The sequence below is a fragment of the Zootoca vivipara genome, chromosome 1, assembly GCF_963506605.1.
Source record: "Zootoca vivipara chromosome 1, rZooViv1.1, whole genome shotgun sequence".
Taxonomy (NCBI): Eukaryota; Metazoa; Chordata; class Lepidosauria; order Squamata; family Lacertidae; genus Zootoca; species Zootoca vivipara.
The window spans coordinates 134,890,059-134,906,691 of record NC_083276.1 but is presented as its reverse complement, the minus strand read 5'-3'; the positions used below and the strand labels follow the sequence as shown (position 1 = coordinate 134,906,691).

The window sequence follows — 16,633 nt, the reverse complement described above, 5'->3', positions numbered from 1 at the left end:
CTTGGGGTCAAGAGTTAACAGTTCTGTATAATTCCACGTGTAGTTGCCACACGAAAACTGTTAAAATGATGCTACAGGCGTACTTCAAGTTCTGTGGTGGGATCAGTCAAGTACCAATGCTGCTGATGGCACATGTTAGAAATTGACTTTTAAGCGCACATTTTATAGAGATTATGTGCTAATTTGTTCAGTGCCAAATTACTCTGAAGGATCACACTCACTTTTTACCACAAATTTATGGAAGGTTCACAAGGTTCCCAGAAATAAGGGCCCTCACATCTTTGGGTAGCCCCATTTCACTCTCAGTGGAAAGCAAAATTCCAGACCAAGCAGTTTTCTATTGAGTAAAATAGTTTTTTTGTTCTCCTTTACTGCCCTGGATTTCTTAGTCCGACATTCATTTCTTCCACAGATAGATGGGAGTACAGTAAATGGAGAAGTACTCTCATTGGACCCAATATCATCTGGAGAGCTCTTTCACAAGCTTCTCTATGTGGTATCACTGCTTATGCAACTGTACTCTGTTCAACTGTGCAGCTGGCTCCATGCACAAAGTGCCATTGTAAGATTGCTAGGGAGCATTGCTTGGGGAAGGAGAGTTATGGGCAATGCAGAGGTGCAATGGCAACGTCTCCATCGGCAGAAAAAATAGCAGCCAGACAGATATCAAGCAATGAAGTGGTAAACACAAAGAAACTTGCTCTGTCTTTGCTCATCAACAGCCTTTCTTTAACAGGCTACAAATCTAACTGTAACATACAGTACTGGATTTGACACAAGACACATCTAGACAAGATAGCTCATTAGTGATCTGCATTTACCATAGATAGGATCCTATGGGAAAGATAACTCTCCTCTCCACTTGTAGAATTTCTCAAGCCAGTCAGAATGAGGAAGAAGCAGTTAGCTATATCTCGGGGACTGAAAGCCATACAGGGTGTAAAGCTGGGGCCGTAGAAGCTTGTTTTGTGGCTTCAGATTCTTCAAGAATCTGACCCAAGGATAGCATAGCTTCATCAAAGCTCTTTTGCCATTCCTGATTCACTGTATTCTGCTAGTTGATTCAGGTCAAAGAAGGTCAATGAAGAAAAGAGGGGTGGGGATTGAGAGCATTGTTTACAACCTAGCAGTTCATGGAATAAATGCGGCATATCCACAATCTGTGCAAGCCAATCATACTCGCAGCTCTTGTTTCTGATAGAGCCATTGAAGCAGAGGAACAAAATTCATTTGTCGATATTGAAAGTTTAATTGTCGGTAGTATTTGCTTATGCACTCATCTAGCAGAACCATACAGTCAACAAAAGGCCTGGATCCACCAAGTCCCTTTGTGCAATTATGAGGATGCATGTTTGCATGGCCATAATTATAAAACACACACACACACAGCGTGAAATCTGCCAGGTTTGTGTTGATTTAACCATGCAGTTTCCTGCAGAATTAATGTGCTGGCTACACGACAAGCTCTTCCAGTCCTCAAAGATATACTCACTCCCTTTCCCAAGTGACCACAAAATTGGAAGAGAAGGCCAACAGCATAGAGAGGCTGGACCTGGAAATGGCTGCTTTGGCTCCTCCAACTAGTAGGTGGGTATTTCTGTCTAAGTAGAGAAGTCACACACTGCATAGCCTTGAACACTTTCATCAGAAAGTTCTTCCTGCCAAGCCATTGTTACATCAGAAGCCAGCCTGCCATGAGATGAGCACAACTTCCAGTGCTCCCATCACCTCTTCCTAGTTTTGCTTTCCTACTCACAATTGGTAACATTTACTAACCACATGAGCAAGCTGTTGTTTCAATCCTATTGGATGCCCTTGTGATGTTTTGCTCAGTTTTGGGTTGCATTTCTGGCAAACTCAAGTTCTTTGTTCTGTCTCAGACCAACAGACATAAAAGATGTTTTATAGCAGCTAAGAATGTGAACCAAGAAACAGAACGCCACTAGTTCAAACCTCACTATAGCCATACATCTACTAGGTGGCATACCTCTCTCTCTCCATCAGTCCCAGACCTTATTTATAACATGGGGTGATAATATTGCAAAGAGGATTGGGAGGGTGTGGCTGCATTTGCACACAAAGCTAAACTGCGCCTGAACAAAGCGCCATTGGACTATCGTGCTCCACCTTCCTCCTCCACCAGTGGCTAAAAGGACCTTTGCAGTTAGCTTCACCTTTCAAGAATCCCCCTCACTGCTTAATGTTAACATTGGAGGCAATGAGTGTATTTTAAATATGGGTAAAAATTGGGCCGCCTATGAGCAATTAGTAACCGAGATGGAGAACCAATGGAAGCTAAAGCCATATGAAGATATAAAAGGTTTGGTGAATGATTGGATGCATTATCATCAAATCAACGAAATGTTTAAAGAGGATAAAAACAAAAATGGATTTGGATATACAAAATCAAAATTTGAATTGGAGTTATTAAATAATAGATTTAAAATATTATCTAAAATGTACAAATTATTATTGGAATGGCATCTGAAAGATGAGGAAGTTAAATCGGTTATGATTCATTGGGCTAAAGATGTTGGCCACAACACTGTATACAAATAGAAGATTGGGGAAAACTATGGAAAGAGCGAATAAAATTTACTGCTTGCAGTGCGCTGAAAGAAAATATTATGAAAATGATGTACAGTTGGTATATAACACCAGTGAAATTAGCTAAAATGTATAAAACAGACAATAAATGTTGGAAATGTAAAGAAAAGGAGGTACTTTCTATCATATGTGGTGGAAATGTAAGAAAGTGAAAGACTTCTGGGAAATGATTTAAAATGAAAGGAAAAAATGTTGAAATATACATTTGTTAAAAAACCAGAAGCCTTTCTACTGGGTATTGTAGGTACAGAAATTCATAAAAATGATTTTTTTAAAAAACCTATTTTTATATGTGAATAAGGACTCTATTAGCCCAAAGAAGAAAGCAAGAAGAAATACCAACTAAAGAAGAGTGGCAAGAGAAAAGGATGAACTATGCTGAGATGGTGAGACTAACTGGGGAAATTCGGAACCAGCAGAACCAGACTTTCCTAAGGGAATGGAAGAGGTTTATGATATATTTGGAAAGCAATTGTAATTAATTAACATCCCTTGTAGGCTTAAAAGACGTTTTGTAAGGAGTATTATATAAATTATTGTGAAGAGAATTAAGAATAGTTGTATTTAAGATTTGAATTTATAACAATAATTATAGTAACAAAATACACAATTAGAAAAGACTTTAGAAAACCATCAGTCGAGGCTGAAGGAAGTCCTAGGCTGTGATAGCCAAAAAAATTGAAATGATGTTTAAAAGGATGTTATGCTGGGAAATATGTGTAAAAACCAATAAAAAATTATATTAAGAAAATAATGATAACATTGGAAATGTGTTGCACCTAGAAGTGGGGCATATTACAGGGACTTTTCCTGCACACATGGTCGAGTTTAGGTTCTTATTTAGCTGAAAAATAAACTTGTCAACTTAGAATAGCACAAAACAGACTATTTCCATCATTTGGTATCCTTTTATTCCAATCATTGAAACAGAGGCAACAACCACTGACCACACATAGAGAGACAGGCTTGGACACTGATGTACATCCCAGATGAATTTATGGTGTAATGTGCTCATTCCCAGCAATGTTTTTACATATATATGAATGTTAACATATAAACTCAAGATCCTGGTTTAAACCAAACCCTGGCAAGTTTCATGACAACCCATGATTTCAATCCATGGGAGCTAAAAACGGTTCCACTTTTGTCTGTATCACGAAGCCAAATGCAAGACTCACTTCTTGCACACTCTGTGTGCAGTCGTTTGCATTTATGTTTTACTTCTTAGAAATCTTGGAAATTATGATGAATATATTAAAATGTAAGATGCAGCTGGGCTGCTTATCACCTTCCAAGACTGACTTTAACAGAACAAAACAGAATGTTTGGCAAGACTTGTACTATCGCGAAGTCCAGCAATCCCAAAACAGCAGTGTCACACAATGAACAGGAAGAGCCATAAACCATATATTTAAAAGGTGGGCCTAATCATAGAATCCTAAAGTTGGAAGGGTCCATCTAGTCCAACGCCCCGCGATGCAGGAATATGCACCCATATGCGGATGAAACCCATGACCTTGGCGTTATCAGCACTAACTGAGCTGTGGCTGGTTCGACAGCTGCAGCCATTCCTGGACCAGGAACGTCCACAGTAGTTCATTGCCATTGGATACTGCAATGTGCTCTATGAAGGGCTTCCCTTGTGCTTGATCCGGAAGCTGCAGTTAGTGCAGAATGCTGCGGCACAATTGCTGACAGGAGTGAGGCTCAGAGGTCTGACCTGGTTGCTTATATGCTACTGGGCCGGGGTCAAAGTGTTACTTTGAAGTATATAAAGCCCCTAACAAGGTCCCCGTACCCTACACATGCCCACTTGACCGCTTCAATGGAATTGGCACTACTGCAAGTGCCACAAAATACCCGTTCTGCTCGGCTGTTTAGTGTGGCAGCGCCTGATCTTTGGAACTCCCTGCCAACTGAAATCAAGCAGGTGCCTTAACTGCACTCCTTTTGGTACCTTAAAAATATTCCTGTTTAGAGAAGCCTACCCAGATGCTTAGGAACTAGATGCAATTTAAATCTGTTTTAGCATTTTCACTTTTGTATGTTTTAAAGTGAGGTTATGATTTTTTCTTGATTCGACTGTTTTATCTTTTGAAAACCACTTTGAGAGGGGGTGTTTTTCCCAATCAAGTGGTTATGAATTTTATGAAATAAATAAATAACAGGCACTGTAGGTCAAATACACTTTGAATTAAAGGAGGGCTTAAGAAACGCTTCTAGCACTGACACAGTTAAGACAAACTATTAGTAAGAGCAGCTAACCCTTTCTTCCCAACTCCCACCCTCAGTTGATGATTGACAATCGTAGTTCACAACAGTGCAAACAGTCTGGAAGCTACAAAAAGCAAATAGAGATGAAAAGAGGATCAAAAGGGGAGATCTGTATCAGTCCAAAGTCAGTAGAAATGTATATTCTTTGAAAACTGTTGTTGAAGGGAAAGATCTCCACAGGCTTTCCCTCCTCACCCAGATGCTTGACAATATACCTTTGAAATAAACAACAACAACCAAAAATAGGTTGTTTGGTTTACAGTATCCTGCAGGAATCTTTAATTCTGCAGGATACCACTGTATATGAATTCTTTTCCCTTTCATCGCTAAAGAATGGCATGGCGAACAGTGTTGCATAACAGAAAACTAAGAATAGTCCCCAAGGGGATGGTGACAAAACATGAGAAGAATGATCTGGTTCTTTGCCAAGCCAGCTTTCCTTTATGCTGCTATGGAAAAAGCACTTCTGAAAATGAGCGGATTGCTTGGTCAGTGGTCACTGAGGGCCAACCAGACTCACGGGGAAGCAGGGAACACAGCTGCTTCTTGAATCTTGCTACAGCTTGCACACAAAGGTCCCCCCTGCAAATTTAGGCTATCCTCACACACTCTCAAGCCCAGAGCTGCTGCTGTTTTCCTAACTGTCCAAGAAGCACACACTGATTGAAACATAGAAACGTCCTCTAATGCTTATCCATATATTTTAGTTGTCTCCGGGACCAACTACCAAAGGAACAATAAAGTAGAACCTCGGTTGCCAAACGCTTCAGAAGTTGAATGGTCTTCTAGAACGGATTACGTTTGACAACCGAGGTTCCACTGTACCAGCCTTAACATGCTATGCAAGGACACCAGAGCCACACTCAGACGTGATGGCACAGCCATAGCTTGCTCTATACACTGTTGAACAGGACACAATCTGTCTTGCAGATTAGCAAAGAAACCATGGTTTACTTCACCCAATGTTGGTTTGCTGCCCCACCATCTCCTCTGTGAACACCTGGTTGACTGCAGTCGGTCACTGTAAGAAAGAAGACCCTGGATTAGATAGACCTTTGCTCTGATCCCGCAGGGCTCTGGAATTGTTATCCAGATTGCCTTGGCAAGGATGGAGGGTTGCCACAGTCTCACTGCATCACCATTTTTCCTACCCATAGCAGGCTACAGAAACAGGGTGGCCGCTCTCAGCACACCCCCAGGCCAACCACAGTCCCCAGGCCTCCCTGCCTTCCTAAACATGCCACACAGAGGCTTGCTGTCACTATTCCTTAACCCAGACTTTCCCAGCCTTGGGTCTCCAGCTGTTTTTACACTACAATTCCCATCATCCCTGACCACTGGTCCTGCTAGCCAGGGATGATAGGCGTTGTAGTTCAAGAACAGCTAGACACCTAAGTTTGGGGAACCCTGCCTTAACCCATCCTCTCAAGATGTTGCCAACCTGGGCAGCCCCTCAGACTTCTAATGAAATCTGCTAGCAGCCCCAAATTTGTGAAAATCAAAATCAAGTGCAAGCAGAACTTGGCAAACAAGGGAGAACCGAGAGCATGTCCTGCTACCACAAAGAGTGGAGGAGGAAGGGCAGCAATAGCCATTTTAAAAAAGAAAGAAAAGAGGACGGCCCTGGTACCTTTTTTTAAAAAAAACAAATGCTCACAATATCATGCCACCACCCAGCAACTTTCACCCATGATTAAATCCCACTGGAAGCAGAGTTATTTGGTTGACTTGTGACCGCGTAACTCTCGCTGCTCCCAGTGGGTCTTGGTCATGACTAACTTTGGCTGATTCATGTGCATATCTTTTGGGAAATGGTTCTCTCTCCTCAGGGCAGATTTGGAAAGCAGTGAAGAGTTGTGGAAATCATGTTTCCCCTCCTAGTTGCAGAATAAGAGATTACACTGCACTAGAGGGCAGCTCTGCTAACTGGATTACACAGGATTTAGTTACAAATCCCTATCCTAGAGTATTTCACCTGCAAAATGGCTTAGGTGTCTAGCACACGGCAGAACACTTTGATGACTTCCACAGATGGCAATGTACTTCACAAAGTGCAGGAAGTGGCCCAGGGCAGAAAACACATCTCGAATGGTGTGACATTTTTAAGAACTATAACACAGTGGTTCCCAACAGGTGGTCCGCGGAGCTATGCCAGAGGGGTCCGCAAGATGCTATTAGAATAAAAAATATATTAAATATATTTCGTATGATAACAGATTTTTTGTTTTGGCCGCTTCCTGCATGAGCAGAGTCTAGCGCAAAACTAGAATTAGATAGAGGCAGTAGTTCTGCTGTATGCCGTTAGGTGGCGCTTTACAAACACTACTGTTTTGCAAAGAGGCAGCGCGCGCATTCTAAACGCTCACCTCCCCAAGATGCTTTGCACGCGTCGGCTTCATTTGTGCGCTACTGCGCAGGTACCCTGTCTTCTCCATTCCCCTCTCTCCTCCCTGGTGCGCACTGCCTCTTTGCAAAACAGTAGTGTTTGTAAACAAAGCGTTGTTTTTCGCGGAAGCTACAGTTCGCGTAGTTAAAAATGGACCGTTGGTTAAAAAGTGGTTCGTTAAAACGACAAAGGCCTACAGATGAAGAGGAAGATAATGCATTTGATGTTCAAGCAAGTATGTCAATTAATGGGGGTCCTTGTCACAATAGCGGCTCGATGAGGGGTCCTCGAGAAAATTTTGTTGGGAACCCCTGCTATAACAAATTAAAATAAGTTAGAAGCAATAGATGGATTCTTTCATCATCATACATATTGTGTTTCCCTACAATTCTGTTAAGGTAGCTGAAGCAGATAAGACAGCCTGCAATGCTAGATTCACACCCACCCCCCAAAACTGCCACCGTTCTAGAAGCCCGAAGAAGCTACTTTAAAATGTTCTGCTTCCGACACTTCTCTGCTCATTTTATTTGGCAAAGAGGTGTGCTCTCGGAGGCTCAGGTGCTGCAGTTGCTATTCCAAACATGGTTGGTAACCTCTTAAATATAAAGTAACTTACAATCAATGTTCTAATCCTGTGCAAAACACTTTACTGGAGTATTTGAACACATTTAGTTTCATTTCAGTTAATTCAGCTGCACGGATTTAATCTAGGAAAAAAATCAATCCATAGATGAATTACTGGTTTCTAGATTTCTGTGGCATTATTACGGAGGGCTGATCTCAGAGACAGGTGGGTTCCAACTCCACCACCACTGCCTTTGATCTCCCAACACTGATATGCAGAACATGTCTATTGATGAAATCTGATTAAATTATGCATAATAATTATGTGCTGCAGAAAATTAAGATCCTGCAAAAGACTCCGGTGTTTGGAGAACGAATGGAATCAAGCAATATATTTTTTATTCAGGGATTGAAACTTTATGCCCAACAAAATGAGCTACACTTACACTGTTATTGCCAGAAGAATGACAGCTATCTTTTCCTTATTACTTCCTTTCAGCATGATGACTTAATACTATTTGCTGTTGTAGTTGCATACTTGACTTTATCTCATAAAACTTGACATAGATGATCACTTAAGGCTATGGAAAGTCACTAAAAATGAGCATCTGAGTCCAGGAGATGGGGGAACTTGTGGCTCTAAGCCTCCCTCCCAACTGATCAGTCTCAGAAAGCTAAGCAAAGATCCAAAAGCTATTCTGAAACTTCGTTCTAGTTGCTTTTGGATTTAGGGCATAACACAAAAACCAAATGGAATCTCTTAACTACAGGTCACCATTTGTGATTGCAGATTTCATGTCTGGGTAATACAGGTGAAACTCAGAAAATTAGAATATCACCGAAAAGTGCATTTATTTCAGTAATGAAACTTTTTATTTTTTATTTTTATTTTAATTTTTACAAATGCTTTCTTTTGGAAATTCCACAGTAATAAAACAAATAGTTACAATAATACAAAAATAAACATCGCTATTACATTTCATTAATTACATTCCATTTATAATTGACCCGCCTAACGACAAATAATTACAATTACAACAAATAAAGGCTTGACATGTCATGCATCTCTCATATATTGGTTTCACCTTTTAAATTGTGTTACTGAAATAAATGCACTTTTCGACGATATTCAAATTTCCCGAGTTTCACCTGTACATAATTCCTGCTTCACAAAATGCTGAAGGGATTTTAAAGATGGCATAGGGACACCATTTGCAACACTGTACAAAAACACTGTTGACATTACTACCAGCATTTCCTGTATTTGAAAGTCAGACATGCGTGAGAAATATGCAGTTTTAACTTCCACCAGCATTAGCAACTGAGATATATGAACTAATTGCCAAATGGCACCTTAAAGCTAGGTTACCACAATGCCACAATGTAATGTCTAGGTGCCATTTTTTGCAATGAAATTTATTATTATTGCAAAAAAATTCATTTCATTTCTACACAGCTTTATATTTTAAAGAATAATCTCAAAGCAGTTTATGGCACATTGAAACATCAAACAAAACAATCCAGCTTAAAACAAATGCAAGCTTCAAGGAAAATATTTCAGATCTTTCTCTAAGTGATGTTTTGCTTTTCCCATATTTATTTACCTACTTAATTTATAGAGCTGCCCCTTAGCAGAATGACTCTAGGGAGCCAGTGTGGTGTTGTGATTATTAGTGTCAGACTTGGACCTGGGAGATCAGGGTTCAAATCCCCCCTCAGTCATGAAGCTCACTGAATGACCTTGGGCCAGTCACAGCCTGCTAACCTACCTCACAGGGTTGTTGTAGGGATTAACTGAGAAAGTGAGTGGTCCATGTATTCCCTGGAGAAAAAGGCGGGATATGAATGCAATAATTGAGCTCTTCTGCTTACCTGCTTAAGAAAGCTAGAGGGGGCACTGGGTGGAGATGCCAGTCGCCAAGCTAGCATCCAGAGATCTCCACATGGTCGCAATTGGACCAGTGCCAGTCGCAAAATGCGCCTGGCTCATTTTGAACACTGCCTGGAAGATCAGAGCTCATGGGGAGCATCCACGAGTGCAGGAGGCTTCCTGTTTCAAATGTAGCAGCTGAATGTCAGAGCAATGACAGCGCCAGGACTAAAGGACTTGCAGCAGGCAGGCCTCTTGCTACTTGTGTTTCCTCTTCAGGGCAGTCATGGCTGTAAAGGGCCAAGATGTCCAAACAGTCACGCTGTTGTATGGGGGCAGGAAAAATGGTTACATGCAATATGATTGATAATCAATTACCCTTTATCCTACAGGGCCATGTTCACAGGTCACATGCCAAACTATCAGCGCATTGTCCTTGCAACTCCCCCATCTGAAATCTTGCAGTCCCGCAACAGTGAAATACCGGTAGCATTTACTGCACTTTTCAAGCAGCATACTGACCGGGAGCAAAATCTAAGACTAAAACCAACCCCACTATCAGCCTCACAATACAGATGCATTTTGCCCATTGTACTGTCAGCTTCAGAATAATTATGTCAAGACTCACTACCTGTGACGGCAAGGAATTTAACTCTGTGTTTTAGTTTCCATCTACAAATTGGAAACTGAAGCAATTACATTTCTTCATCAGTGTAAAACTAGGGCAGACCTCAGCTCAGACTAAGGGAAAAGTATGGAAATAGAAGTGTATCCTAGTTATAGTTGGGAGTCTCCTCTCCTCCTCTTGAAAGCAGTGGGGAAGCAGGCATATTGACACAGGGCAAGCCAGAGCTGAGAAATCAGACATGCTGGCTGGATGCTAAAAAGAAAGAAACCGGAGAAGAAGAGAAAGAGTGCTAAGCCCAGGAACAACTTCTGTCATGGCTAGTAAGCTGAACACACCAGGGACTTCACAGAGAGCTAGGACTGGTAGGCATTAGCATGAATGTGATGAAATGAAAGCATATTAAAATTAGAAAGCAGTAAACTGCAGCTAAATTACTGGTTACTACTTGCTGGAATCCAAGTTAAATGTTAATAAATAAATGTATTCCAATAAATTGTTAGCCTGGGGGCTAACAGCACCACTGTAGAATAGGCGTCACTCAAGAGCTGGTGGAGCCACATGGCGTCTGTATAGCTCAAACATTCCAGTTCACAGATGCATGCAATCTACTTGCACTTGAGAAGTATTCTTGAAAGCCGCCACATTTGGGCTATAACATTCTCACAGGCAGGAAGTAAACAGCATCATTGTCCTATTGATCAAAACAAAAACAAAAAAACACCTCCCTGACGTCTGAAAAAAAAATCAAATTTGCAATACTGTTGTGCTGCATTTAGTAATCCTGGAAAACAGGCTCCACAAATAAAAATGCTAGACTTTTAAAACCCCTGCACAAATAAAAATCAATATTTGTGTGCAGTGATGGCAGACACTGGAAAAGATGGCAGAATCTGGAAAAGTTGATTGCTAGATAAAACCTACATCCTTTTGTTCACGTTGTTCTAGCCAGCATGGTTTGGAGAGAAGACTACACATCAGACACAATAGTATGTAAGAAAACCCCAATGCCTTTTATCTTTAAAAGGGGGCCCTGAGCGGAGATGCCACAGGGGTGTGTATCTGTGACACATACCTGCCTATTCCTCCCACCACCTGCTTTTCCTCTTCTTCAAATTATGGCCCCTTGCAGATTTCTTTCTCCACAAATATTGCACTAGCAGATAACCAGTCTTCTCCCCAGCTCCAAGATACATATGTTTTTCTTGCCAGGTAAATATAATTTATGAATGGCAAATCATAATAATTAATAAATCAAAAAAGTAACAAATGAAAAGGATTTCTCCTAGTGTCATTCTCTCACCATATATGGTGGACCCAAAGAGACCCTCATTTGTGTGTCCCCTCCATGTGAGGTCCAGACACCGGCAATATGAGAATGAGGCCCTTTCTGCAGTGGCTCCCCATCTGTGGAAAGCTCTCCCCAAGGAGGTTCATCTGGCTATATCTTTAGATATATCTTTAGATGCCAGGGGGAGCGTTCCTCTTCAACCAGGCCTTTGGATGATTAATTTTCTACAGCCTTTTCAATGCGTTTGTAGGGTGATGGTCATCATTTTGTTCTTTTTATTTTAACTATTTATTTGTGCATTTATCCAGAGATCCTTTGATGAAGGGCGGTATATAAATCTAATAAATAAAAAATAAATAAAATAAGAAGAAGACCTAATTACAAACATTAGCTCAATAAACATTAGCTTTCAAAACTGCTGGAACTCAGGACATACTTTTATACTTAAGCATGCCTGTATGCTGGCTGAGGACACCTCTCTCTGTAACATCCGAAAAAGGAGAGGCCTTGAAAATCCTGGGCTGATGCCTAGACTCTGTGGTGAGCCAAAAAATCTGAATCCTGGCAAGACAGAGGCTCTGCAAGTGGGTGGTTCACAAACCTAGATCATTGGTCAATTGCCTGCTGTACTTTCCCCAAAGAGCAAGTTTGTAGTGGCTCATGGGCTCATCTTTGTTGCTAGAGGCCCAAGGTGGCTGGGTGCACTTTAACTCCCAGCTCCAGCTAGCAGGACAGATTGGTTTGTTTCTGGATTGGTATAGCCTGACAGCTGTCATCCATGCGCTGGTAACATCCAGGCTGGATTAGAATAGAATAGAATAGAATAGGTACTTTATTGTCATTGTACATAGTGTAATGAAATTGAATGCCATCCCATAAAAAACAGAATAAAAACACAATTACAGCCACACATACACATACATACACACCCATTCCAACTCCCCGGGGTCATATTATTTAGTTACTGCAATGCACTCTTTGTGCTGCTGCCCTTGAGGTGGGTCCAGAAGCTGCAGCTGGCAGAATATTGCCAACAGGTCACCCCACTGTTGAAAGAATTGCACTGGCTGCCAATTAGCTCCTGGGCTGAGGTTAAGGTGCTGGTTTTGGTGTATTGGTGTCCCTTGCTGTCCTGGCCTGGAAGGGCAGGATATCAGTTTAATAAATATAAATAAATAAGTATCTGAGCCCCACCATATAGTTAAAAAAGACCTCAGAGATTCTTCAGCAGCAAAGCAGACTACTGTCAGACTGCGTCTAGAAGCCCCTGCAGTGTCATGCAAGGTTTTCTTGGGCAGAGTTTGCAGGCTCAGCTGCAATGGCCTGTGTCTGATCCAACACAGTCCATGAAAGGCAGAATTCTCAAAACCACTTGCTTATCTTGTCACAAACAGAGCCATGACTAAGCCTCACAGTTAGAGGGAATAAAACAAGTGAGCAGAGAGTTTGTTTCTTCCCTGCTGTCACCACACATAAATAATAAGGGGCCTTCTCTTCAAACACCATCATTTGCAAGCAAGGGTGCCAACTTGAGTAAATAAGCCCCACCCCACATAATTAATACAGTGTACACACACACCATTTGAATGGCAACGCCCATCAACCTTGGGGGCACAGCCCCTCAAGTATTTCATTGGGTGGGCTGAAGGGACATTGGCCCCTTGGAGTTGGCTCCTATGTTTGTAGGATCAGGACTGACCCAGCTGTCTAAGCAGCCACTCATGTTGGCATGCAGCTCAAGAATAGAATAGAATAGAATAGAATAGAATAGAATAGAATAGAATAGAATAGAATAGAATAGAATAGAATAGAATAGAATAGAATAGAATAGAATAGTATCTTAGAGTTGGAAGAGACCACAAGGTGCTGTCCCTCAGAATCCTCTCACCTGCACTGTACTTTTAAAGCATCATGGGCTCCCCCAAAGAATCCTGTCAAGGAGAATTGTTAGGAGACCCCTATTTCCCCCACAGAGCTACAATTTCTACACAGTGGCTTGACAATCAATCCCTCTTCCCAGGGATCGCTGCAGATCGCAGCAGAGGGGAACGGGGTCCCCCAACAACGCTGAGCACCCTTAACAAACTACAATATAGTTCACAGGGTTCTTTCAGGGACTGTTGTGCTGCTTTAAATGGATAGTGATGTTAGGGTCTAAGAGAGGGGTGGGGAATCTTCCACCATCCGGAGGTTGCGGTCAACATGGACAATGGTCAGGGCTGATGGAGCTGGGGTGCAGCTGCAGAACATCTGCAGGGTTCTCCATCTCACTGTAATACATCAGAGTGCATTAAGCGGCATTGGTCACTGTACCCCAAATCTTCCAACGTACCAAGAGTCCTGGATTTGTGTGTGCTGCAGCCTCTTGGGCAGGCAAAATGTCCTGAACAGGACCTGTCTAGAATTGGATACTACAGAAGTTCTCTCAGCAAATAGCCCGATCAGATTGATGACAAGTAAATGTTCTGCTGCCCCCTGCTTTGTGGGAATAAGTAGGGTGTGTGGAGAAGAAACTAAAGCACTAAGAACTGATTTGCCCAGTGCAATAAGAGAGATCATATCTACCTTCTGACTCCTCACCAGGGGCCTTAGCCGACAGCTTTGAGAGTTTAGCTATCCCCATGCAAATACTAAAATGTCATAAAAAGATTTGCTTTTTCTAATCTGGACTGAGTTTCTAGTTTTATAAAGGTATCAGGGACCCCTGACCATTAGGTCCAGTCATGACCAACTCTGGGGTTGTGGCGCTCATCTCGCATTATTGGCCGAGGGAAACAGCGTACAGCTTCCAGGTCATGTGGCCAGCATGCCGCTTCTGGCAAACCAGAGCAGCACATGGAAACGCCGTTTACCTTCCCGCTGTAGCGGTATGTATTTATCTACTTGCACTTTGACGTGCTTTCGAACTGCTAGGTTGGCAGGAGCTGGGACCGAGCAATGGGAGCTCACCCCATCGCAGGATTCGAACCACCAACCTTCTGATCAGCAAGCCCTAGGCTCTGTGGTTTAACCCACAGCGCCACCCAATGTTTGTATCATCATCTCAGTAGATGTAAAGGGGGTTGGGGAGAGCACATAACACAGGAACTGTTTGCACCGCTATCCAGGTCGCTGCGATGATTTACGCAACTGAAGAACAACCTTTTGCCTGTAAGCGCTTTTTTCTACTACTAGCTATAGTAAAGTTTTTAAAAATAAACAAAAGCATCAGCAGAATATAATATAAATATCATGGAGGAATGGCCAATTTTTTTCTGCTGCTTTGTATTAGTAGATTTGGGGGCAACTTATAATAGGCTGCTTGGATAAGGATAATAAACAATGATAATTTTATTTATATCCCACTCTTCAAATATAATTGAAAGCAGTTCACGCAGTACAGCAACAAACCTAGTAATTTAAGCAATTTAGCAAATACAATGAAAACCACATCACACCCATCTATAATCAAGCATACAAAATACAGCCGTGGGCAGAAACAAGCCAGGCCACCAGCCAATATGGAATTACCCCTTCCCCAAGGAATGGATCACATTTCTCCTCCTGGTTTTGACTAACATTCCCCCTTTGCGGTGCTATGCAGGAGATCCTCAGAACAAAGCCTGGTTAAACCTTTCGTGTAAAAATTCGACTTAAGAGTGGGGTTCAAAAGAATAGCCATTGTTTTCAACACATCAGATAAGCCTTATCCACGTGTACTTCAACAGGGCTCACTCCCACGATCACAGCCTTGGGGAAACTGCGGCGGGTTCTTCTTCTGGATCCGCCAAGCCACACGGTGCGCCGGAACGAGGCGCCGTCCCGGGGCCCAAAGGGAACCCGCCAGAGTTTCCCTTCTTCGCATCCAGCTCCGAGCAAAGCCTGGGCAACCCCACGGCCTCCATCCCCGTCGCTTGCCCCACAGCTGCTCTTCCCATTCTCCAAGGAAAGGAGACCCCCCCCCCAAGCCGGATGAAGGGTCCACCATCACGCCAGGCGGATGTGGCTGAAGGCGCAGCGCGAGAGCCCTCGCTGGCCGGGGAGCAGCGGCAGCGGCAAGTCCCCATCCACAAGAAAGCCTCGCGCCCCGAGATAGGCGAGCAGCAGCAGCAGCAGCAGCAGCGCGCCCCGGAGCTCCCTCGAGGGGTGAGGCGCTTGGGCCCGGCACTGGGGCTTCTCTGCCCAGGCCACGCTCCCAGTTCGCATCCCTGTGGGGTAATGGAGACCCCAACCAGCATGGTCCTAGTGAGAAGCCCCCCCCCCAAAAAAAACAACCTTCCGCCCCAGGGTTCCTGCCCAGCCCCGCCCAACCTCGCTGTCCACCTCCATATGTCTCCTCCGCGCACCATCCCTCGAGCAGAGAAGCTTCACTTCACCCGCGCGCAGGCACCGAACGGGGTGGGGAGAGGCAGCCCCCCCCAAAAAAAACACCCCTTAATGACCCCGGACTTGGAGGGAAATGTCTGAGCCCCGCAGTGGGGGAAGCGGGGGAAGGAGTCCTAGCGGAGTTAGCGCGCAGCTACCGGGCGCTCCCTTACCTCCCCGCGGGACGGCTCCCCTCGCCGTCGAGCCGCCCGCCCCAGCGGCAAGCAAGGAGGGCAGCGCTCCGGCAGGGAGTCCCACGCCGCCGCCGCCGCCGCCTTGTCCGTCCGGGAATGGAGCCGAACGGGAGGCGAGGCTTGCGAGCGCCTCGGCGTCCCCTCGACGTCCGCGCAGGGACCTCCTCGCTGATGTCACTGGAGGGGCCGGGCGTGGAAGGGGGACGCCCCGGGAGGAGGCGGAGGAAGGCACGGAGCTGGGATCCGCGGGGCTGCCCCCCTCCTCGGGAGCGCGCCAGGAGGGCGCCCCCCACCCCGCCCCCTCGGCCGGCAGCCGCCGCCAAGGGCTGGGCCCGCCTTGGCTCCGGGAAGCGGAGGGCCGGCGAAAGCGCCACGGGGTCGGAAAGGGGCCAGCGGAAACCGCCCTCCTGCTCCTCCGGGCTCCGGATTCCCACTCCCCTCGCATTTAGTAATGTGAACTTAAGGGGGCCTTGCCGTT

General features: G+C 44.0%; 1 protein-coding gene across 3 annotated transcripts in view; it reads right to left on the bottom strand.

The window, feature by feature from the left end:
• The window catches only part of SH3BP4 (SH3 domain binding protein 4), a 45,666-nt gene extending 29,335 nt beyond the window's left edge, over positions 1-16,331 (bottom strand). The window contains exons 1-2 of one of the 3 annotated variants that reach the window (XM_035140173.2): positions 16,135-16,331; positions 5,841-5,902 (exon numbers count right to left, since the gene is read on the bottom strand). The gene's annotated coding sequence lies outside the window, so the exon portion shown is untranslated. The other 2 variants (XM_035140156.2, XM_060282613.1) reach the window with 2 other exon arrangements.
• Positions 16,332-16,633: the final 302 nt, after the last annotated feature.